The sequence below is a fragment of the Brassica napus genome, chromosome C1 (genome assembly GCF_020379485.1).
Source record: "Brassica napus cultivar Da-Ae chromosome C1, Da-Ae, whole genome shotgun sequence".
Taxonomy (NCBI): domain Eukaryota; kingdom Viridiplantae; phylum Streptophyta; class Magnoliopsida; order Brassicales; family Brassicaceae; genus Brassica; species Brassica napus.
In genome coordinates, this window is record NC_063444.1 from 24,218,369 (window position 1) to 24,243,244 (window position 24,876).

Sequence of the window (24,876 nt, forward strand, 5' to 3'; positions counted from 1 at the left end):
GCATAAGGCCATCCAGTGAACATAAATATTCTCCATCCCAATTACTCTCGGGTCATGAGCCAGACGTATCCCATATCAAAACATTTGGATGTTCTGTGTACGTCCCTATTGCACCACCACAGAGAACAAAAATGGGACCTCAAAGGAGGATGGGAATATATGTTGGTTTTGATTCTCCAACCATTATTAAATATCTTGAGCCTACTACTGGAGATTTATTTAAGGCCAGATATGCTGATTGTCATTTTGATGAATCAGAGTACCCAACATTAGGGGGAGAAAATAACAAGCTGGGAAAAGAAATTGTATGGAATCAAACATCCTTATCATGGCAAGATCCTCGGACTCAATCATGTGATTTAGAGGTCCAGAAAATAATTCATATGCAAAAGCTAGCTAATCAATTGCCTGATTCCTTTGCTGACCCGAAAAGAGTGACTAAGTCCTATATACCAGCTTGTAATGCACCAATAAGTATTGATGTCCAAGATGGACACAATCAAGTGGCTACAGAGTCTAAAGCACGTCTTAAGCGTGGTAGACCAATTGGTTCCAAAGATAAAAGACCTCGGAAACTAAAGAAAGGTGCAAAAGAAACCGAGGTCATAGATTGTCCAGACAAGGCCGAAATGGCCATGCCTAAGGTACCAACCAATGAGACTCGGGACGCCGAGCCTCATGGTACTGAAGGTGCTAATGATGAGATCTCAATTAATTATTTAATGTCTGGGACAAGATGGAACCGGAAAGATGTCGACATCAATGATATATTTGCATACCAAGTAGCCCTTGATGTTATGGACTTAGATGAGGATCATGAACCCACGTCTATACTAGAGTGCACTCAAAGATCAGATTGGCTCAAATGGAAAGAAGCCATAAACGTGGAGTTAGAATCTTTTAAGAAAAGGAATGTCTTTGGATCGATTATCCGGACACCTTATAATGTTAAACCAGTGGGATATAAGTGGGTATTTGTGAGGAAGAGAAATGAATATGGTGAAATTGTAAGATACAAAGCACGGCTTGTTGCACAAGGATTCTCACAAATACCAGGCATCGATTATGAGGAGACATACTCCCCTGTGGTGGATGCAACTACATTTCGATTTTTAATAAGTCTGGCCATCAAAGAAAATTTGGATATGCGGTTAATGGATGTTGTAACCGCATACCTTTATGGTCCACTGGATAACGAAATATATATGAGATTACCAGAGGGTGTTGAGCTCAAAGCTAATAAAGGTTCTCGAGAAGAACACTGCATAAGGCTGAACAAATCCTTATATGGACTTAAGCAAAGTGGTCGAATGTGGTATAATCGCTTAAGCGAATACCTTGCCAAAGTTGGCTATAAGAACGACCCTATCAGTCCATGTATCTTTATAAAGAAGTTTGCAAACAAAGGATTTGTTATCATAGCAGTGTATGTTGATGATTTGAACATCATTGGAACCCCTGGGGAAATCGCCCAAACAGTTGAATATCTCAAGAAAGAGTTTGAAATGAAAGACCTAGGTAAAACTAAAGTCTGTTTGGGGTTACAACTTGAGTACATAAAAGGAGGAATCCTTGTGCATCAAAAGGCATATACAGAAAAGGTACTCAAGAGATTTAACATGGACCAGGCTCACCCATTGACCAGCCCAATGGTCGTGAGGTCCCTTGGAGTGGACACTGACCCATTTCGTCCTAAGGACGAGAATGAGAATGTCCTGGGTCCAGAAGTGCCTTACCTCAGTGCCATAGGAGCGTTACTGTATTTGGCTAGCCACACTAGACCAGATATATGTTTTGCCGTGAACCTCCTAGCCCGTTTTAGTTCATGTCCGACCCAGAGGCACTGGAATGGAATTAAACATATCCTACGTTACCTTCAAGGAACTAAGGATTTGGGTCTATTTTATACCAATGAAACCAAAGATGGTTTAGTAGGCTTTGCTGATGCAGGCTACTTATCTGATCCACACCATGCTCGGTCCCAAACCGGATATGTGTTCACTCATGGTGGTACTGCAATATCATGGCGTTCCATGAAACAAACTATAGCAGCCACATCATCAAATCACTCAGAAATCTTAGCCATGCATGAGGCAAGTCGTGAGTGTGTATGGTTGAGGTCTATGACTCAACACATCCGATCAGATAGTGGAATGGTCGAGGACAATGGTCCGACCATCATATATGAGGATAATGCAGCCTGCATTGCTCAACTCAAAGATGGGTATATCAAAGGTGACCGAACCAAACATATACTACCCAAGTTCTTCTTCACACATGAGTTGCAGAAAGCCAAGGAGGTCAGCATCACTCAAATCCGGTCAAGTGAGAACTCAGCCGACCTCTTCACCAAGTCACTTCCCACCAGCACATTCAGGAAGACTCAAGGACCTTCAGTGATGTCCAAATCAGGGGGAGTAATGTGTGTTGTACTCTTTTTCCTGTCCTTGGTTTCCCTTTTTACCACATTGGGTTTTGGGTTTTCCGGGAGAGGTTTTAATGAGGCAACGTTAGCACATTACAAGCCCGATATGGTTATGGCATCCAAGGGGGAGTGTTATAAATCCATGATATGGATATGTGGATTGCCATTAACCATCAGGGAGGTTTACATCCGACCAGACTATCCGGTCCGTCTACACCCGTCTCCGGTTCGTCTCATCCGTCCAAGACTAGTCAAGATGAAGACTCATTCAACCGGAGCATTTATGAGCTTTGACCAAGTCTAGATATTTGTGGTCAATATGTAATAAATGTGTAGATACTCTCCTTTATTGTAAACCCTTGGAACCTCCACTATATATTGATAGTGAGAGCTAATGAGAAAGACACAACTTTCAAAGCAACACTTCTCTCATATTTCTAACATTTTTCGCCTTTTTATGTATACACGATTTATTCAACAATATCATAAAATATTAAATATTTAATTTTATACATACTCTTTTGAAATATGATCAATTTTATCAAAAATTGTAAGGTTTTCCGTGGATAATTACTGGCATAGATGACAAATGTAATACAAGTTTATTTTGTTTTAATGAACAATGCCAAAATACATAAATTACCTAAATGTTTTAATTTAGTATACATCTATATCTATCAATCTATATATCTATCTATATATACAAAATTAGTTTTTTTCATTTTTATGACAAGTGGCAAGAGAATTTGATGACATGTGTCCCCATGTATTTTTTTTTGTATACATTTTTGGTTTTTCTTCTTTTACACTATTGCAATTTGGCTTAATATTGCTAATTGCGCACTATAATTTTTCTCGCACTAACCATTATTATATGAAGTTTCATAATACATTTTATTGGTCAATAAAATTGAAGATGCATAAAGAAAAAATAAAATAATATAAATAGATTTTAAATATTTTATTTATTCACAACTAAAAATAACATAAATGTTTACTATTTTATTATCTACTATTCAAAATTATAAAATAACTAAACTAAAAAAACAGAGTAAGACACATAATCTAGACTTCAATCTCCACAATTACGAAGAAAAAATAAAATACTATAGTAACACTAACTCTGGAACACAAACGAACGCGATCAAGCACCAACCCAAAATATCAAAAAATGGATCAAAGGAAGAATAATCACCGGAAGACCAAAGTCACTACGAAGCAGGAAAACATATGCATAAAGCACAACCACCAGCTAAAAAGTAATACAAAGAGCTCATGCCAATGAAGAACCACAAAACTCTGAATAGAAGAGACCAAAGCACCAAAATACTAGCTCCACACACCTAGGGAAGCAGGGAAAGAAGAAAAGCAACAAAAGGAAGGAAGAATCGAAGCCAACCACAGAGAAACATAGCTCAAGTTTGAGGCAAGAAATAATTTTCCAAGCCAACAAAACATACACGAAAGAAAACACTATCCAAACCTGGAGTGGCAAACATGGTGAAATAGCGAGCCACCAGAGACGCAACCAGCGATGAAAACTGCAACGAGATGAGAAAACAAAGAATGAAAAAGAGACTACACAAAATCAGCAAACTGTGGAGCCATCCTCGAGCTATGAAGAGAACATAAAAGTCAGATCACCAAAAACCAGATCTTGAAAACGAAGACAAGCAGAGACTATCAGCGGCAAGCCAACTACGAGGAAGACAACTAAACTCTGACCCAACCCAAAGAGATGTAGTTCCTAACATTAGTCAAATCTAAGGAAGAATAGGAAAAATATTGACCATAACAGTGTACAACATCATGAGAAACAACCGCACAAATGGAAACTCATAAACCTGATCTACAATAAATATCAGATAATCTCATGAAAGAAGAAGAAGAAAAAAACAAGAGCAACAAAGGTGAGTCTTTTTCCGGTGATGGTAAGAAACACTGCATACCGGTAAGAAACACTGCATGCGGAGATGAAAAAAAAAATCTTAGAAGAATAATGTTCAATGTTGTTAAAAAAAAGAATCATGTTCACAAATGTAAAAATATGAAATACAATTTTGACGCTGAAACAGTTAATGTTAGAAACAACAAATGTTTAAATTCAAAGTTATTGAAATTCAATATACTTTACATCAAAAGCTCAATTCACCACTAACAAATACTACTATACACATAACAACACATTATTGAAAAGACGAACACATAATATATTAACCTATAACCTAATACTACATAACACAATAAAATACTAAATCATCTTTTTCACAAATAAATAGTGACCACATAATTATATCTTCCAAAAACATCATAGTTAATCATAATAAAATAATATTATGCGTGAAGCGTAGAAACCCACCTAGTATAAAGTACAGTTCTCTCGGTCCTCAGGTTGTCACGTCATCAATTATTCTCTTCTTGGAGTGACACGTGTCATTTTTAAAGTTTGAAATCTTTGTTTTATGTCGGGCTTCTAACTGGGTTTGTAATGTATTTGTAACAATTAGATTTGTTTGGGCTGGGTTATTCCTTATTGGTGGCCCATGGTCTTAGTTACGCCGTCTGTGCGAAAACTTCAGAATATGCTTCCGTTCATCTTCCCGACTAGGACAGTCAGAAACCATTACAAGAGTTAACACAGAAGCGAAGCGTCGTCTTCAGAGCATTCATCATCTATTGAATGCATCCCCCTTTACTTTCTTATCTCAGAATTTTCGACTATAAAAAGGTAATATACATCCGTTCAAGCTTCTGAATCATAAGTTTCTGGAAAATGGCTAACTCCTCTTTGGATGGTTTCTGGGTTTAGATCCTTTGTTAGTGGTTTGATTATATGACTGAATTTGATTGGAAGTTTTGTTAGATTAGGGTCTGTTGGTTTATCAATTTAATTAATATAAAATGTAAAAGCGTTATTTGTATCCGGAGAAGAGATTATATAGTTTATATTAGTCGCTTTGTAGACTGAGCTACATACAAACGTGTTTTAGGCAATTGAAGAATATAGATGAGGATAGAGTGGTTGATAACAATGAAGGTCTACCTCAAGCTTTGTTGGGAAGCTGCAATGATCGTGCAAGGCAGATATACATTAAGATGCCCATTAAAGATCCTTCAATCAATCCTCCCACTACATCTCTCTTTTGGAAGGTCCGAATGTTAAGAGGAGGTGAGGTGAGATCAAGGGATTTAATCTCACCAATGTTGGACAAGAAGCGTTTCCGCTCTCCACTGCCACACCTCACCAGATCGGACGGCTTGAATTGTATACTCTCTTTTTCTCTACACAATTGTTTTCTCCCGCTTTTTCTTTCTTTCTTTTCGCTTATGGTTTTGTTTGCAGAGCTTTCAATGAGTGTCAACATCCAGATGAGACACAGAGGATGCAACTTAGCAGAGAGTTGGGTTTGGCTCCAAGACAGATCAAGTTTTGGTTTCAGAACCGAAGAAAACTTAACAAGGTTTTGAACTTTTTACTTTCTCTCTTCCTCCCTTCTTCTCTTATCCAAAAAAAAGAAGTCCTTAGTTTTGCTTCTCCATCGTTTCTTCTTGCAAGCGCAACACGAGAGAGATGATAATTATGCACTCAAGAAAGAGAATGATAGGATTTGTTGCGAAAGAGAATGACCATTGAAGTCTATTATTTCATTGATTTGTAAATGTGTAAACACATTGTTAGCACATATATTATATTTTGGGAAACATTATTATTACTGATTTTACAAAAAAATCACAACTAAAAGAGTAGACATGCAAATCACAAAACATACCACAAACAAAACTATTATAGATCATTCCTCTACAAATACAAGCTTGGACTCCACTTGATATGGAAGAAGACTTTGTCAGAAGACTTCCTAGAAGTCGTCTAACGCATTATATTTTAGACGACTAACAGGTAAGTCATCCCAAAAGGCTTCCAGATCTGAAAAACCTGCATATCCAAATCCAGATCTGAAAAACCTGCATATAAAAAAACGTTCAAATGGCTTAAAAACAGAGAAAATGAGTGGAAAATTAGATAAATCTACCTTTATAGAACACTCAAAAATACATATCTAAAATTAATAGACATACCTTTAAATGAGTGGAAGATGAGAACCATCTGATTAAAAACCTACAAAAAAAAAGATAGATTAGTGAGAAAGACATAAGACAAAACTGAAAAATTCATATAAAATTTGATTTTTTTCAAGTCAAAGAGATTATAGTGGATTTGGAGAGTTTTAGTTTGGAAAAAAAGTAAGAACTTTATACAACAGGAAGTTACCAAATGAAGAAAAATCATACATAAAAACATACCAAAACCCTCAGATATGTTATGAAAGGGAGACCTCGTCAGAAGACTTCCAGGAAGTCCAGACGACTTCCTTGAAGACTTCCAGGAAGTCCAGACGAGACTTACTGGAAGTCTTCCTGGAACTCATCTGGAAGACTTCCTGGAAGTCGTCTAGCGCATTATATTTTAGATGACTAACAGGTAAGTCGTCCCAGAAGTCTTCCAGATCTGAAAAAACCTGCATATCAAATCCAGATCTGAAAAACCTGCATATCAAAAAACGTTCAAATGGCTAAAAAACAGAGAAAATGAGTGGAAGATTAGATAAATCTACCTTTATAGAACACACAAAAATACATATCTAAAATTAATAGATCTACCTTTAAATGACTGGAAGATGAGAACCATCTGATTAAAAACCTGCAAAAAAAAGATAGATTAGTGAGAAAGACATGAGATAAAACTGAAAAATTCATATAAAGTTTGGTGTTTTCAAGTCAAAGAGATTAGAGTGGGTTTGGAGAGTTTTAGTTTTGGAAAAAAGTAAGACCTTTATACAACAGAAGGCTACCAAATGAAGAAAAATCAGACATAAAAACTTACCAAAACGCTCAGATCTGTTATGAAAGGGAGACTTCGTCAGAAGACTTCCAGGAAGTCCAGACGACTTCCTGGAAGTCGTCTAGCGCATTATATTTTAGACGACTAACAAGTAAGTCGTCCCAGAAGTCTTCCAGATCTGAAAAACCTGCATATCCAAATCAAGATCTGAAAAACATGCATATCCAAAAACGTTCAAATGGCTTAAAAACAGAGAAAATGAGTGGAAGATAAGATAAATCTACCTTTATAGAACACACAAAAATACATATCTAATATTGATAGATGTATCTTTAAATGAGTGGAAGATGAGAATCATGTGATGAAAAACCTGCAAAAACAAGATAAATTAGTGAGAAAGACATGAGACAAAAACAATAAATTGATATAAAGCTTAGTGTTTATAAGTTCAAAGAGATAAGATAGAGTTTGAAGAGTTTTAGAATGTTGAACATTACATTTTTGTTGCAGCCATTTGAGAGGAGGAGAGAGAATGTGTAAATTTTTCTTTATATAGGGAGACAAAAAATCCAATTTGGTGAAAATATTTTTGGTTCAGACGACTTCCTAGACGAGTTACTTGTAAGTCGCCCAGAAAACTTTAATATTTTTAGCGGAAAATTAAAATATTTTTAGCGGGAACTAAAATAGAAGACTGCCCACACAACTTACATGTAAGTCGTCCAGCTAAAATTATTCACCAGGCGTCTAGACCCTAAACAAAACCCCTAAACTTAATTATCTAACTAAACACTTCATAAAATCAAATTAAACTTCAAAAGTGTTTACTATACACAAAATAAACACTTATAGGTAAAAATTTAATTTAAAAAAAAAACATTCAAGCTTTCCAAAATCTAACCCTAAGAATACATACAATACTATAACATATGTTGTCAAACCCTAGACCAAAGAATACCATGATTCACTACCTATACTCATCTATGTTGAAAACAATTCAGTTTTGTTATATTTTAATTTATATCACTTAAAACTGTTTATAATTACATGATTTTAATTTTTTGCTTATCAAATTATTTTTTTTAAAAATTTAAAAATTATTTTTAAGATCAGCCACACAAGAAAACTTACTTGGAAGTCGTCTAGAAGACTTCTAGCATCTCAGACGACTTACTGGAGCTATATTCGTAAAAATGGCTTCTGTTTTTTTTTTTGGTCACAAGGTGTTGGCTGTAATTTCACAAGACTTTTAGGTTAGTTTTGCATTTGATTCAAATTTGGGTATATATTTGTATTTAAAATCAAATTGTGAGTCATATTTGACAAATCCCTCTGTTTTCAAACTATAATATAAAAGGATTGCTAAAAGAAAATAAATAAAAAACTGTAAAAGGAAGTAAGTGAGAGAACATTGGTCCCATCCATATCTAGCCCTGGGACGGATCCGGATATCCGGGAAATTTAGGGTATCCGGATCCGGATCCGGATCCGTAGATTTAATATCCGGATCCGGATTCGTGGTTTCCGGATATCCGGGTTTCGGATATCCGTCTCGATATTCTATTATCCGCGGATATCCGGATCCGTCAAAATAAATAAAAATAATTTTTTTAACAAAAATATAATTTTTTTTAATATAATACGTAAATTAAATATTTATAAATATATTTATATATGTTTATAATATTGTAAAAACTAAAATATAATATTATAAGATTAATTCATGTATAAATATTAATATATCAAATATAAATATTAATAAAATATAAAAATTTAATGTATTTTAAAAATACGGATCCGGATATCCGGACCTAAAAATTAAGATATCCGGATCCGGATTCGGTTTGCACGGATCCAAGATTTTACTATCCGGATTCGGATCCGGGCACTCCGGATATCCTATTTTCGGAGCGGATCCGGAGCGGATCTCGAATCGAATCCGGATCTCGGATAATAAGTTCCAGGCCTATCCATATCGTATGCTTCAAGGAAGTTACGAAGTTACAGTTGAACAATATTCTAGATACAATTATATTTTAGATACAGCTATATTTTAAATTAGACACAATCTTTTATCAACTGATCATTCTGTCGTTTTAATAGAATAAATATTAACTGGAAATAATTGTCTGGTGCAGAGATAGTGAAGAGTTTCTAGAATTAGATTAAAGTGCTTCACAGTTTCATGAACTGGTTTTGTAAGCAAGAAGCCTACAAATAGGTACTTTGATCCAGGGCCGGCCCTGATAATTTGAAGGCCTTAGACCAATTAGTAAAGATTTCAAAAATTTGGGGACTTAAAATTTTTTTTTTACAAATTCGGGGGCTTTTTTATATATAAACTTTTAAAAAAAATTTGGGGACTCAAAACTAATGTTTCGTTGGGCTTGGCCTAGAACCGGCCATGCTTTGATCACGAAGAGGTTCAACCAATTAGTAAAGATCAAAACTGTTGTTCATATTAGGAACTTATTTACAAATGAACAGTATCCTACCTGCCAAGTACGACATATGAGATATTATTTATCATTTGCTATAAAGATTTGTGTTAGTTGAATACTGTTATGCTTTGGTGAAGCAATTTAGAATGTATTAGTTTTCGATAACGTATATTGTATGTTTTCTCTGTTTCACATCACAATACTCTGCAATAAAGTATCTGCCTAGCTTGAGAGCGAAGTAATATGTTAAAATATCTGCTGATGGAAATGAAACCTAAAACCATTCGATTGTTAAGATTTGGCTACCAATTGTGAAATTTGTGGGGAAAATGGTGGATATTTACTCTTTGGTTTAGAATGCTAACTGTAATTTTTTATATTGTTTGCAAAGGAAAGAGTAGTGCATGGGCAGGGGATGGTCTAACGGTGGTCACGAGCCGGAGAAGCCACGGTAGTTGCATCGGTGGTTGTACATATCTTCTTTTAATATTGAATTGTTGAAAATGGTAATGTTTTCATAATTTCATGAGATGAACAGAGCATACGCTCCATTGGATGTAATCATAAGTTGTGACATATGATAGGTGTTATTAACAATATATATATATATTTTTTTTTGGGGGGTAAAATTACAATATTATGTTATATATCTTTATATTTTTTATCATATAAATAAATATGTACTTACACGCTAGCAAACTCTCGTCAAAAAATTTCAATTATAATTTCTAGAGTTATATCAATACCTTCAAAAATGTTAGGAGATATATTGAATTGTGTACGCAATGATTTTTAGTAGGTGATGTCAAGCAAATCGGTTTGAGTAAGTTTTGCCATTTTGGTGTTATATAATTTAAAAAATTTGAATTTTTTTAATACCTCAAAACTATAAAAATTTATGTTATAATGATATGTTACATTATTTTATTATTATTTTATACTTCAAAATTAAATCTGTTTATTAAATATTTTAAATAAATTTAAAACAGCCTTTTCATCAGAAATCCTAACAAATAATAAATTTATTAAATTTATATTTCAAATATTATCAAATAATAATTTACTTTTAAATAAATATAAATTCAATAACAAACGTCTTGTTCATCAACATCTACTACATGTATCATGTTCAAAAACGCACTCTAGGCGAACGTTTAATCGCCGCAAATTCGTTACACGGCCATCAACCGTGGCGAGTTGACCATATTCGGTCTATTACTCGGGCTGTGTAAAATGTTCACGATTTTGAAGATTTCAATTTCAAAATAACATGCTATGTTAGAGATCTGATGAATTTTGATTAAATCTTAGAAGATTAAGGAAATAAAACCTTCAAATCGTCAAAATAAATAAAATGTAAAACGGGTGCAGCTTCAGAAAACAAAGGTTGAAGACGAGGGTTGTGTGGTCATTTTACTCATTAACCCTAAAATTGAAAAAAAGGATCAAAAAGTAATAACCTGGCATCGAATCGCTCAACACTACATGATTAAAGCCAATGTAAACCAATAGACTGACCTGAACAATTAGTTAACTCCCCATATTTAAATATATAGCCATTGAAATTGTATAAAGTCCATGTAATTACTCTCCGCTTAATCCCCGTATAATTTCCGAATAACAGATTCAGCGCTAGGGCTAGGCGGTACCTCACCGCACGCATTACGCCTAGCGCGATTCCGAACATGGCATGTATGCTAAATCATTATAATAGACAATTTACATAATTCAACAATGTATATATGTATATATATATATATATATATATATCTAATTAACAAAAGAAATGATTATATTGTTGTATAATAAAATATTGTGAGGATCATATTTTATAAGTTAGTGAGTAATATTTATTCCAAAATTATAATCATTTATTTTGGTCTAGAACAAACATTTATATGTATTAATAGCAATACATATATTTTGGTCTAGAACAAACATTTATATGTATTAATAGCAATACAAACATTTATTTTGGTCTAGAACAAACATTATTTCTTTTATATCGTGTATATTATTAGTTTATGAAAAAATGTATAAAAATAATTTAATTCATTAAAAAAGATATAACTGAGAGCTATTTTTTTTTTTACTCTACTAACTCCAATCTACTGCAATTATATTTTAAAAATGTATAGCATAATAAATAGTTAAAATTATTGTAACACATTTATGAATGCCAATACACTTTTAGTTAAAATAAATCAGACATTAAAATAAATTTGTACTATTAATTTATTTATTTGCATGCATGCAGGGCATATGATGTGTTTACCCTAGTAATCATATAAATTATGGTAGTTCCTTCAAAACTATAAAAAAGTTCATTTTCTTGATTACTACTGACGTGATGACAGGTTTGACATCAATTTAATCTGGATTTAAAAATTATGTAATTTCTTTCATATTTTTTTTTTAAATTTCGTTCATATTACTGGTTGTCTTTCATATTACTGGTTGTTTTTTAGAAAGACGTTTAATTATTTACCGATACTCTTCTTAGTTCTGCTTTGATTCCTACGCAATGATCTAAATTCTTATTATAATTTTTTCTCTCTCCTTTCACTTAACCAAAGCCGATTGGGGTCTCTGGATGGTTCATGTGCGTCCATTCCGGCGCCGGAGCCAACACCTTTATCCCTATTTATCCTTTGCCAGTTTGCTTCATTGGTGTTTCCTCCTTCCACGCCGTCTTGATTTGGTTCTGTTTTTGGATGTCCGAGCAGTGACGGCTTTGCTCGAGAGAGGTTCAGTCTCATTTCGTGTTCAGCTGCTCGTGGAGCTTCGGTACGGTGGTGTAGGAGTTTCGTCCAGCGGAGTCGGCGTTTTAGGGTTATGCGAACGGTCCTTTAATCCGTATCGAGAGTTATCCGCTCGGAAGGGAGTTTGCAGCTCCATCAGGTCAGATATGTGGTCTTTTGACCCCTTTGTAACACACTCGTCTCCTCCTCTCTCGAGAACGGCGTGTTACTACAGGTGAAATACCGAATTAAACCGATTTATAAAACCAAATAAAATGTCAAACCTTTTAATCAAATAATTTCCAAATGAAACGAGTTTATAATTTAAAAACCAAGTACTTTAAATCGAAAAGTTAATTAAAACTGAAATAAAATACAATGATCCCAAGACACCAAACCGTCCAGATATCCAACACTCGACAAGCTCACCTGCAATGGGAAGAAGGGGGGGGGGTGAGCAACATGAGAGTTACTCTGTGAGGTATGGGATGCTAAACACGCAAACCACTGACTTGAGTAAATAGATCTCCCACTATGAAAGTTTAGCTCTAACGTGAACACACACGACGCCTAGCGCGTCACACAAACACAAACAATGCGATGATAGCATATAGCTAGTCCATACACCCCGCATCTCCTCATACGGATATATATATACGCTGCGTCGCTAGTACAGTCTGTCTCTGTACCCTGCCCACCAAAGCTGCGTCGAATGCAAACTTCTCTGCACCCACGCCCCCACACAATCTACGTCGCTAGCCTAGACGTCTCTGGGCCCCCGCCCTCAAAAGCTGCGTCGCTAGTCCAGACATCTCTGAACCCTCGCCCTCGCACATAGTCCCTACTCATAACTATGTATTCATGTATAGAGCATTTCTTAACATCACACAATTCAATCAACGGTTGAATCTTCTAGACCCCTAGTTCAAATTTACAATGAATGATCTAACTAATAATCAAGACTCAAATAGACTCAATTCAAACAGACGGATCATGATTTGAAATCTAAACTAGCATAGGGAGAATTCTACACTGTTACGGGATTTACGGAATAGACCCCCACCTTCGCAGTGTTCCAAAGTGGATCATGAAATACTCTGGAACAAAACATACTTGACAAGTCTTGGACATAATAGAGACGAAAGATCATAATTGCTTCCTGCGAAAGAAACAAATTATACGCTTCAAGTTGGCAAGGCTGGAAAGAGACAAAAGGTCACTTAACCATCCAATAAAGATGAATTGGAGATTACCAACCAAAACCACAAAGCGGTTGATAACGAGATGATTACGAAGCTTGTAGCACAAGAATCAAGGAGGGAACCCCCACGACACTGCCTGGCAACGGTGGATCTCGGACTCCTGTGACATGGGAGGCGTCTCCGACGAGTCACAGTTGAAGGCCGTGTTGATCCGACACGGTGGTGGTGTGGATCGGCGGTGACGTCTCCCGCGGTGAAGAGGTGCAACAGATTTGGACAAAGGTGATTGACGGGGGTTACGGCATTGCTCGTCTCCATGAACGGTCGAATAAGCCACAAAGAAGAAGAAGCACACGCAATAGAGAGAATAATAAGATGCTAGAGATCGTCAAGGCTTTGCGGCTAGGCTTTGCGGCTAGGTTAGATAGAAAAAGATGCACACGTTTTATATATATGCAAACATGGTTTGACTAAACCAAAAGGGAATAATTTGAGTTTGGTCCAAATTAATTAAAGGGAGAAAATCAAACAAGATCCGGTTAAGAAAACCGGGTCGTTGCACCCGTATTGTCAGATACGGCGGAGAGGTGAGGATTGCGGCATGGCTGACTCTTACTCGGTGTCTTGGTGAGTTGAGGCCGTGGTTCCTTCACCATGGTTGCTTCGGAGGTTCCTACTAACTCGGAGGCGTGCCTAGCTAACGGCGGCGGCGGTTTCATTACTCGCAGTGGTGGCTCGTATGTGGTTGCTGTGTCGGGTTATTAGCGGAGTCATCTATGGCTCTCCGATATGGCTTAGCGATGTATCTTCCCTCTGATGGTTCATCTTCCCGGTGTCCATTCCAGTAGCACTGTGGCTATACATTGACTTTGGTGTCGTGGTGCTCAGCTCGTGTGTTGTGTTGTTTTGATTGTTGAGTTAGTTGAAGGTTCAATCCTTGGCGTTTCAAGCATATTTCCCTTTTGTTTTCGGAGGCAGCGATGAACGGTGGTTGTGGAGGTTCGTGTGGTCTTCGGTTCTCTCCCACCTCCTGGTGACTCCCACCGGCGAGGCGATGCATCCCAGGACCATGGACGGGCACTTGTTTATCCATGGTTGCTTTGCCTTGCTATTTCTTATTGTAGGTATATCAAGCTCTCACTGGTTCAGGTTGCAGTGGCCGGCTCTTGCCCGGTTTTTTTGCATTCCCATTCTCGGTTCAGAGATCTTTAACAGTCTTCTATCTATCCTCGAGCAGTTGGCGATAAAGGCTTGTTGTACAGTCATGTTTTTCAGGGTATTTTTCTTCAGTTAGTGTTCTTGGCCCTCCTCTCCTTCATTTCGACCAGATCTTCATTTTACGGTTTTGATTACAAGCTCTGATGATTTCATCTGTTACTAGCTACACGAAAGACGTCATGAGAAGTACCGACATCTGAGGAAACGAGGTCAATCTCACTTTCTCGTGGTACACGTCAAAGGTCGAGAACATTAACCGATTTCCTTAGATTTAGGATCCAAACTAGCATAACATGCTGGGGTGATGGGTAGAACAAAGCCAAGTAGGAGACTGTTGGGGTCAAAAACGGTTATTTCAAAATCAACGGCTATGATTATTTCTTATTCACGGATTTCTCGCAAAACATTCACCGAAAGAAAGATCGGAAGTGAACGAACGAGCGAATCCCACACAAAAGCCACTCGCCGGATAGCTGAACCGTCGCGTGGTTGTGTTCGCCGGCGAGTTCGGCCGTCACGCGAGTCGGCTCGCCCGGCGAGCTCGATCTGATCACGGCCTGTTCGATTTACTTCGACTCCCGTATCTTCCATATAGCTGTGATATCCGACCTTCGGGACCATATACTTCTCGTTTTGTTTTGATTAAAGTTATTCTCGAAGTTTTATGACCAAAACCGAGAAATCGTATAAACGCCAAAAGGCCTAAGAACGGTCCGCAAGGATCCAGACTGGTCTAGAGGCCCATCTACGCTCTCAGAAGGGATTCGAGCCGATAAAAGTTATGACGGTTTGTCCTAACTCGCAGAAATACGATAAATGTAAAGATTCGAGGATAACTATCAAGATCGACGAAAAATGGAATATGCCCGAAAGAGATAGACTTGCGCCCGAAGGCGAAGGATGGGCCACCAGCCTAGAGCGACTATATAAAGAGAGCAGGAGCATAAGAAAAAGGGATCCGAGAATTTAGACTTAGAGAACTCTTGCTAGCTTAGAGAACTTAGGGCTTATGTGGTTAGACTAGCACGGCAAGGCTTAGGACGTCTTGACCGCCTCTTGTCATGTTGTTCCGATAGTTAGCATATCTCTACTCCTCTCGGAGAAAATCTTGTATTCATAGTATTCAATAAAACGCATATGAGCGATTATCTATCTTTTTATCGTTCTAAAGTGATTACGCAGATAATTCGGACCTTCAAGGAAAAACGGGTTCAATCGGTTTTTCTCCATTATCATTTATTATAATCGACGGTGTGAATTTCGGTTCCCACAGAGACTTTAGAATTTGGTTATTTTGTATGATTCAGGTTTGTAATAAAAACTAATCCCCGGTTTACGAGTTGTTTAATAATTTTTTATTTAAATGATCTAAGTTCTTCGAATCTATGCATACCTGTTATTTTACAGCAAGCTGGGGTTCATTAGGCTCCTTATCCTTGTATTTTTCTTCGGGTGCTGTCTAGTACGGATCTACAGTTGCCTTTCGGCAACTCACCAAAGTTTTTCTTCTTAATGTGGCATATCCTTAACATTCTTTGACTTCCACGTACTTTTACGACTCCTTAGGCCGTCGGTAATTTTATGTAATGGTGATATATGGAAGAAAACGCTTACATGGTGTGAATCGAAGGAGCGTCGTGGACAACCACATAAATGTCAGGAGATTCTATAACCGTCATAACTCCACAACATAAGTTAGAAGCCGGACAATCCCTACTGCATCCGTTATTGAACAATTGAATGCCGTCAAAGGCTCATTAGCTGTCTTGATACAAATATCGGGGAGACCCATCCTGTCTATTGCATCATTGTAGATAACATTAACCGAGCTTCCAGTATCAACCAATTCCTTGGTTACTTTGTAATCTGAGAGTTTTACCTTCAATACCAATGCATTGTTATATGGATGATCTACGTCCTTTGTATTTTTTTTAGCAAATTTCAATATTGCATTGCTGTTGGGGATGACCTACGATTCTCGGATCACGGGGTTTACCCGTCGATCATTGCCGTCAAACACCCAAACCAATTCATTGTGGAACAATTTTACTCTCATTATCACTTTGTTTAATTTCTGAGAACAGGTGACCTGGCAGGTACTATGCTCTTCGCTTCCCGGTCTTGTTTGTTAGTGCAAGATGACACTACAATAGTACTGCAGAAAGTAAATCAAGGAGACAAAACAACTACAAGCAACACTTAAGCTTTATTAGAAATCGCCTTGTACACTCTATTACAAGATCTGCTTAATCAGCTTTACACAGTCTGTTACGCCCTAACAACTGCTTTTGAAAGATTCCTAAGCTACCCGCTTGTGTCTCTCTTCCATCAAGTACTTCAGCCACTGCTTCAGCACGACCCAGAACACTTCCAAGAGCTTATCTCTCTCTATAAGATCAGCCTCTGTGTGTCTGTCTCTATACAGACGACCCCATAGGTATCTAATAGTTATTCTCCACGTTCTCGAACCCTAATCTCCAAGGCAACACAACTCCAAGATACTCTCTTGCTCTCCAAGTCTACACGACTCCAGCTCAGCACCTTGACTCCACATGGTCTTCAACACTCACCACGACGTCTGCTTCAAAAACTACGTCAGCGACAACTTCATGGCAGACATCTTACATCTTCAATCTCCCCCTTTTAGCTTTGTGTGCCGATCAAGCACAACAATCTTCTGGTTCAGCAACCACGTTGCAACCACGTTCCTCACCTGGAAACTTCCATACCAAATGTGCTTTTCTCCCCCATGAGATATGCATTCCCTGTACCAGAACATCACCATTCTCCCCCTGCTTGATTGCATACTAAGCTAAAACAAATGCTTAGATGTCAAGCATTACAGACCCACCCATCTGTTTCTTCATGTTTAATCATGACACAGCCCCTGCTGCAGCGGAATAACAAGTACTGCATCACGACCTGACGCACCTGTCGAACTATCCTTCGACCAGATTCTGTTGAGGACCTGGCTTCCTTCATGTGTTGTCTTATTGACCATGAGCCCTTCCCCATCCACACCGAGTGCCCTCTGCACTTGTTGCTATTGTCTTGGAGTGATTTCACTATCACACCCCTGAAGATCATCTCGCATTACTTCCTGACGCACTTTGATCTCCTTCCCCTTTGTGCCACAAACAACCTCGTGTCCTGGCTCCAAACTCGATGCTTCTTGATCAACATCAAGATCACTCGTACCAGAGCTGCATCCATCTTTTGATGTCTCATCCTTGATCTCATCAAGTAAGCCACTCTTGGCTAAGGACACCTCTTCAACCCTCTTGAGTTTAGTGAACGTCTTGTTCACCTTCTTGGCCATGTTTCTGCTCTTCTCACGAGCAAAACTCTCCACCTTCATGTGTCTAACCTTCCCACAGAACCAACAGCACATCATATGTTGCTTCTTGCTTGGCCTGGCACAGTTGCTGATGCACCGATCAGTCTCCTTCCTTGTACCAGCTGCACAACCATGCTTCAGAACCTCTTGTCTGACCTTCATGTTGTTGCACTTATGTACTACTTTCGGCTTGTTACTCACAGCTAAACGCTGTAGAACTTCCTGCCTTACTCCCTATCGTACGTCCTGACGTACTTCCTGACAAGCTTCTTTGGCTCCACTTTTTGATGTGCTCCCATGCACGAAATGTGATAGTCCCTTCTGTTGTACTTTCTTAGTACTCTCAGCTCTTCGATATCCCAATCCCCAGTTCACCTTGGCTGGTAGTCCCATCGAGAGTATCATATCCAAGTCCTTGGATCCACTGTTGAGCATCCTGATCTGTTTACGATTTTCAGCCAAATCACGTTCCAGCATCCTTGCTCTCTCTTGTTCACCAGTACCAACTTCTCTCAGCTTGCTAACCTCCTTCTCTAGAGACTCATTCTTCTCATGTACAACAACAAGTTCTTCAGCAAGATCATCATACTGCTCACGACTCTGCACCAGTTCGTGTTGCAACCTCAGATTCTCATTCTTGAGATTCAACCATTGTTGAGCATCACGTGATAATCCTCAGAGTCTGTATCAACGTCTGAATCCGAGGATTCACTAGATTCCTACTTGCGTGCACCAAATGCAACAAGGTTCTTCATCACCTTTCCATCTTCTTCAGACTCTGAATCATCATACGACTGCAATGGAACACCTTTTTCCTTCTTTGAGTTTGGACATTCACGTCTTGTGTGTCAAACACATCTGCACTCAGAACACTTAAGTTCTCTCCGTTGTGCTACAGGACAATCATCCTTTATATGACCAACACCTTCACACTCATAGCCTCTAAGACGTTCTCTTCTTCTGCTATTGCCACAATCACCTCCTTGGCGACCATACTGATTCCTCCCACCAGAGGAATTCATCATCTTACCCATATTTCTAGCCAACATCCCCATGGCATCTTCAACATTCGGAGATCTATCTCCATCTTTGTCAGCAGCAAGAGCTATACTCCTTGATGCACCACCTGACGTAGAGACTGAACTACTGTCTGTCTCCATTTCTTCTGCCTTCAGCATACCCACAAGCTTGTCAAACTTGAGCTCATCCGTGTTTGTGGTCATATTCAAGACCACCTTGTGAGCTCCAAACTTCGTAGGAAGACAGCGTAGTAACTTCTTTACCAACTTCTTCTCCTTGTACTTCATCCCAAGTACAAATGCTTCATGCGCCATACCACTGAGTTTGACACTAAAGCTCGCCACAGAATCATTATCAGACCACCTGAAATTCTCAAACTGCGACCCAAGATGATCCAGACGTGTCCTCTTGACACTCTCATCTCCTTCAAACGAATTCAGCAGGATCTCCCACGCCTCTTTAGCCAAAGTACTCCCTTGAATCAGCTGGAACTGTTCTGCTTCAACCGCTTCAAAAATCACCGACAACGGCTTTGCATTAAACTTAGATGCATTGCGTTCTGCCTCTGACCAATCCTCTTTTGGCTTAGGCTTCTTCCCATCTCCTGTGACTATGGTAGGCTCCTCCCAACCAATCTCCACAGCTATCCACGCAACTTCATTGATTCCTCGAATCATCTGCTTCATATGAGCCTTCCATTGACCATACTGGTCCGAATTCAACATGATCGCCTTCTGCATCGAAACAATCGTGTCCATCTTCACCTTCAGGATTACACTGATAACTTAGGTGCCCCGCTCTGATACCACTTGTTAATGCAAGAAGACAGTACAATAGTAATGCATAAAGTAAATCAAGGAGACAAAACAACTACAAGCAACACTTAAGTTTTATTAGAAATCGCCTTGTACACTCTATTACAAGATCTGCTTAATCAGCTTTACACAGTCTGTTACGCCCTAACAATTGCTACTGAAAGATTCCTAAGCTACCAGCTTGTGTCTCTCTTCCGTCAAATACTTCAGTCACTGCTTCAGCACGACCCAAAACACTTCCAAGAGCTTATCTCTCTCTATAAGATCAGTCTCTGTGTGTCTGTCTCTATACAGACGACCCCATAGCTCTCTTATAGTTATTCTCCACGTTCCCGAAATCCTAGTCTCCAAGGCAACATGTATGGACATCTTCCATAACAATAAGTGCAACTTTCCTTTTCTTGGAATGCACTTATTCCTCTTTCTTTAAGTCATAAACTTGCTCCTCAAATTTATTCCTCTTTCCATATCTCCAAGATACTCTCTTGCTCTACAAGTATACACGACTCCAGCTCAGCACCTTGACTCCACATGGTCTTCACCACTCACCCCAACGTCTGCTTCAGCAACTGCGTCAGCGACTACTTCAAGGCAAAAATCTTACATCTGCATTGTTTTGGTGGGTTAGTGTTGTTGTGGCCCCTTGTATAGGAAAACAAGGTCTTCTTATTTGTACTTAGAAAAGTGGTGAAAGCAAAGCTCATGGCATCCTTAGGTGGGTGCCATAATAATTGTGTAGATCGCAACTTTTTTTGCGTTATCACTCTCGTGCTCACTTCTGGTCCATGTATATGACCTCGTTTATGTTAGTTCTGTTGGGGAAAAATATTCCATGAAGAGATTACTCCAGCTTCCGTCTTCCAGGTCCCTGCCCCCAGGGTCCGGGTTCCTGCCTCTGGGTCCCGGGTCCCTCCCCCCAGGTATGGGTCCTGCCTCTGGTCACGGGTCCCTGCCGCCAGGTCTGGGACCTTCCTCCGTCCTCCAGGCCAAGTGATTTCTCCTGCCTTAAGATAAATGGAAATCTTCCATTTATCATATAATCAGCTTAGAGAAGAAGAAATCTTCCTAAATCCAAGAGAAAGAGGAAGTATTCCAATATGATAAGGCGCCCTTGAGAAAAATGGAAAGATTCTATTATCTAAGGATATATGGAATATTTCCAAACCCTAAGAGAAAGGCACAAACTCCATCATAAATATAGGTTTCTAAACCTAAAGAGAGAAGAGAGGTCCATAACACAGAGAAAGACACGAGCTCATCATCTCCATAGCCGCCGAGGTAAGTTTCGCGACCTAGAGGGCCATCTTCATCAACATGCTTATAACCAATGAATCCCTGCGATTAATACCAACAAGATGAAGTTCTACATTCACGGAAGCACGTCTGCAACTCCATATAATGGCTCAGGCCACGATCACCAGCTCACCGACAGGGATACTCCATGCTCATCAAAGCATATCGAAGCTCCATGCTCCCTTCAGCATGTCGACTACTCCACCATCTGTTCCGGCCATGCGCCCCCTAGAACAGATGGCTCATATCACCTACAAAGCTACGTGCTCCCAAGGTCATGTGCCCATCAAGGCCACGTGCCCATCCAGGCTCTGTGCCTCCATTAGAGCTACGTGCTCCTTAGGCCATGTGCCCATTAGGCTACGCGCCCACTTAGGCTCCGCGCCCCCACCAATACATGAACTACGAACGGCTTGATCCCTCACTGAAGGGTACGTAGGAAATCCCCCCTGAAGGATGCAGCTATAAATCCCAAACATCTTCTTCGGTTCCTCAAGGACCAACCTTGGTAACCGGAACCCTCAACTACAGATCAGGAGGCACCCAGGGACCGACACTGGAATCGGGACCATCAATTGCAGACCCAGAAGACCCTGCGGCCTTCACCATAGACAAGCAGTCCCTGGCTAATGACCAATATCCTCTGCTATTGCTAACGCACTGACGACATATACTGGCCCATATCTAGATGGCAGTCTCCTAAGAGCAAGACCCCCCGGGTTCATCAACTATCAAGGCGGGAGAATACACTACGACGAGATGTCTCCTTCTCCCTATCATTCCGTAGAACTGAGCACGGATCGCTCGTACACAAAAATCCCCTAACAGTTTGGGGCTAGAAGGAGGGGCAGTCATATACTACGTGACGATGTGATAGGTAGGAGGAACATTACGTGTATCCTCTTGAAAGTCTCTTAACCCCAACCAACTGGGGGCATGGAACGACTTACTCTCATCAGATCTAAAGCTCGCACAACTGAGATCCCAAAACACTTCTCTAAGGAAGTATAACACCATGCTAACGGTTGTAGCATAAGTCGACACAAGAACTAGCACTGGGTCCCGGCAGGTTCCAGGTTCCAACTTGGAATCCCTCCTCAACCGCATTTGGTTTGACCGGTTCCATGTCTCAACCACGAGTCAGACCTCTACAGTCTTTGGTTCCTGCTGGCTCAAGCTCCATTCTTCTAGTATGACCTCTACAGTCCCTGGTCCCTGCCTACTCCCGGTCCCAGCCTGGAATCGACCTTCAATAATATTTGGTTCCCCCCGGCTCCAGGTCACAACCTCAAAGCCAGCCTCTACATTCCTTGGATCCAACTGGTCCCGGGTCTTAACTATATGTCACACCTCTACAAAAGTCGGATTCAATATTCCCAACCAGGGGTAGTCATCACAAACATGAAGATCAGTGGATAGTCCACTAGCATCAATCTAGCAAGCTCCAGACGCCACCAATGCGTCCAGGCTCATAACTCCGCCCCATAGAAAAGATGAAGGGCTCTGAAGCAGCACACAACACCTTTCGGTCGGGTTCACAGCTTTGATAAGTTACATAAGCAGGGGAGTCAAAAGAAGATTTCCTAGGAACACCGTAAGCACACCAGGCAACCACTAAGAGATAACTAGAGAACCACCTTTCTCTCCAGGTTCTAGAATCTAAGTGGTAGTGGAATCCTATATAAGCCTGATAGCTAGGTGGATATAACGCCTTTGAGTACTCGTCAAGTTCCGTTGGAGTTGTTCCGCGAAAGGAATCCTGCCCAAGCGCCGGGAACACTGCTGCTCCACCTCCTGCAAAGGAGCCAGAGAAAATGCTAAACTCTACATCAAGGGATGCTGGTCTTTATATCCTCAACTCATTTGAAGCAAATGGGAGTAAAAGGAGCCGGAGAACACTTGTTCCCGCTACTGTTCATCCAAAAGAAAAAAGCCAAACTTCTGGGTTCCAGATCCCAGCTTCCAGGTTCCTGATCCCAGCTTCCAGGTTCTAGATTCTAGCTTCCAGGTTCCAGATCCCAGCTTCTAGGTTCCGGATCTTAGGCTGTTCACCTTATAAGGAGGTCAAACCCAATGACCCCACGAATTAGCAAGCACTGATCACCTTACTACGCTTTCCTGGCAATGTACCCTGATATACTTCTAAAGGAAGCTAAGGCGACGTGCTTCTCAAGATTTCCAAGGCTACGGGCCTATACATATTTCCAATGGAAGACACGAACGCGGGGAAACCAGGGGCAAATGAGTTAAGCGTTAACCCAAGCGGCAACACGCATCAACAAATCTTATCAACATGCACGTGGCAAAGGAGATTCAAGACGAGGTGACGAGTCATCGAATAACGTCCAGAAAATGCTGGGAATGGCTCACCCAAGTGGGGGCAGAGAACGGCTTGGACGCATCATTAAATGACATCATAAAATGCTGAGAGTGGCTCACCTAATCAGGAGCAGAGAGCAGCCATAACGAGTCATTGAACAACGCCTACAAAAGAAGAATACACCAACCCCTGACAACGGATTCTGACTTCAGAACCGGATCAATTCCTACCTCTGGGTCAATTTGGGCTCAGGGTCTTAGAAGATAATTCAACCCTCGCGATGAAATCCCAAGGATGGAGAACTGATGTCACTACAAGATCCGAACATAAAGTCCTTCCGAAGATCATCTCCAGACGAGTCCAAAACCCGGGAATTTCCCCTAGACCCCTGTCTACCTAAGGAAAGCTGATCCTTCTCCAGGTTCAAACACGGCCCATACCAAAGAAGAACTCGGAAAAAGGGAAGCAGCGTCTTGTCCACTATAAGCATGCTGAGATGGAACGACTCCGGTTGGCCAAACTACACATGTTATCTCCCGACGTCACCCATGAAATCGAAAGAAAAGGGGCAATCTATTGGGAGTAAATAATTTTGGAAAATACTACTCTTGTTTCCGGGCAGGACTCTGGTCTCCATACACCCGCATGAAGAAGTTTTGACTCCGACTCCGACTACGAAGCTCCGGCTCCGACCTCTGCTTCTATCCTTAACACCAGGTAAAAATGAAAGGTAAAAACTTTCCAAACTCTTACGCAAACGCAATGTACTGTATTCAAACTCAGAGTTTGTACAAGGAGCGACAATAACAATGGGTATGAGACTTAAGGCATGAATAGGTCTGATCAACCTGAGTATGCTTGTCAAAACTACCTATAACCCCAGTATAGGCCTAGAGCCATAAAAATATCGGGGCCCCATAAGCAAGAGTACTGTGACACCTCCAGGTTAATTCAGGGAGTTTGCATATTGCATAAGTACTGCCACGTGCAGGGAGCAATACATAAATTCCTGCTTCTCCAGACGTGGAAAGCAGAAAAAGCCTGGCACTTGGGTTTCCAAATCCATAACCAGCACCCCTAAGTCTGATAGTGGCTTTCTGCAGAAAGCAACATGCAGCACGGGAACTCGATAGTGACAAGTTTCCGAACGGTAGAATGCGAAATCCCAACAGATACCGATAGTGGTCTCACCTAGGATGGCAGAATACAGTCCCTTAAAATACA

The 24,876-nt window shown here is 39.8% G+C and overlaps 1 long non-coding RNA gene across 1 annotated transcript; it reads right to left on the reverse strand.

Annotated features, from left to right (window-relative positions):
- Window positions 1–12,691: 12,691 nt before the first annotated feature.
- Window positions 12,692–16,087, reverse strand: LOC106374689. The gene is made up of 3 exons (XR_001275038.3): window positions 13,705–16,087; window positions 13,511–13,606; window positions 12,692–12,876 (listed from the first exon to the last, which is right to left on the reverse strand). It is a non-coding gene; the product is annotated as an uncharacterized LOC106374689 (long non-coding RNA).
- Window positions 16,088–24,876: the final 8,789 nt, after the last annotated feature.